General features: G+C 36.8%; 1 pseudogene; it reads right to left on the bottom strand.

The window, feature by feature from the left end:
- Positions 1 to 288: 288 nt before the first annotated feature.
- On the bottom strand, positions 289 to 1217 carry LOC110327983 (annotated as a pseudogene).
- Between the last annotated feature and the right edge of the window lie 580 nt (positions 1218 to 1797).

Below are 1797 nucleotides of genomic sequence, written 5' to 3'. Positions count from 1 at the left end.
CTTTGTGGTGCAATTGTACCACACACACACACACACACACACACACACACACACACACACACACACGCATACATACTGCCTTCCTGTTTTTCTTTCCAACCCACACACTAGAAATAAATACATAATGAAAAACAAATAGTATTAAAATTAATTTATTTCAATAAATTTAATAAAGTAAATTTAAAGGTATAAGAAGAAAATATGGAATATATGGAATACAGAGTTATTAATAAAATATATTGACTAAATACAAGACATACTTGAAAGAAAAAGTACATACGTATTCAATCAAATCTTCCACCTTGCCAAAGTTTTTCTTAGGGCCATTTTAACATCTTTATTTTTCAAACTGTAGATTAATGGATTCATCATAGGAACTACATTGGTATAAAAAACAGAAGAGATTTTTGCCCATTCCATAGACCCAGGTGAGGAGGGTTTGAAATACACAAATGCTCCTGAACCGAAGAACAGAGAAACAGCAATGATGTGGGAGCTGCAGGTACTGAAGGCTTTGGACCTACCCTTAGAGGAACTGATGCGGAAGATGCTAGAAAGGATAAAACCATAAGAAATAAAGATGGTAGGAGTGGAACAAATGATGTTGATGACCACTATGACATAAGCTACAAGCTTATTAACATAGGTGCTTGTGCAGGAGAGCTGGAGCAGAGCAAGGATGTCACAGAAATAGTGGTTGATGTTTGCATCACAGAAAGTCAATGTCAGCATACACACAGTGAGAGCTACAGCCTCAGAAAATGCCATCAAATAGGAACAAATTATTAGGTTTAAACACACATGAGGGGACATCACAACATTATACAAAAGTGGATTACAGATGGCCACATATCGATCATAGGCCATTGAAGTCAACATACAGCATTCAGAAACAACAAAAAAACAAAAGAAATAGAGCTGAGTCATACATTGCATATAGGAAATGACATTCTGTCTTAATATGAAGTTCATGAACATTTTGGGAGTGAACACAGAAGAATAACAAAAATCTATAAAGGACAAGTTAAAGAGGAAAAAGTACATGGTGTGTGAAGATGTGAATTTAGCAAAACTAGAATAATCAAACCCAAATTTCCCAATGCAGTGACTAGATACATTGCTAGAAACAGAAGGAACAGGGGTATTTGGAGATCCGGCTGATGTGTTAATCCTACAAGAATGAATTCAGTCACCAAGGAGACATTTACTGAGTCCATTCTTTTCTAAGGGAATCTGTAGACTCAGGAAAAAGAGTTTGTATTAGAGATGATCCATCCACATTCAGTCATGGGTCAATCCCACCTGTGGTGTGCATGCTGGGAATGTTTCTTCTAGGTCCCACTATGTCTACAGAATCAGTTGGTGCAGTTGCAAGCAAGTTGTCTTACAGTCATAAGGCCAGTAGTACCAAATTTCAATATTATTTCTGAAAAAGAAAACACATGTGAAGGATGAAGAAGAAAAAGCATGAAAATGATTCAACTTTTCCCACCTAAGTTTTTCTTCTCTATAGTCCTCCCTACATTAATGATGTCTGAAGTAGATATCTTGGCAACACAGAGCTACCTTCTGCAGCTACAGACTTTCCTCTGCTATAGTATGAATGAAAAACATGTGTTCAATCCAAAACAATAAGAAGAGTGATGTTAATACTGCCCAATATCACAAAGTTAGTAATCTTGAGACTTGAGTCCTGGGCATGCATAAGAATCACAATAGAGATATTGCAAATCCAGTTCTCTCTGTCTCTGTCTCTCTCTCTCTCTCTCTCTCTCTCTCTCTCTCTCTCTCTCTCTC

This window comes from Mus pahari, chromosome 10 (genome assembly GCF_900095145.1).
Source record: "Mus pahari chromosome 10, PAHARI_EIJ_v1.1, whole genome shotgun sequence".
Taxonomy (NCBI): domain Eukaryota; kingdom Metazoa; phylum Chordata; class Mammalia; order Rodentia; family Muridae; genus Mus; species Mus pahari.
Note: the sequence above shows the minus strand (reverse complement) of the source record. Positions and strands in the feature narration are given on the sequence as shown.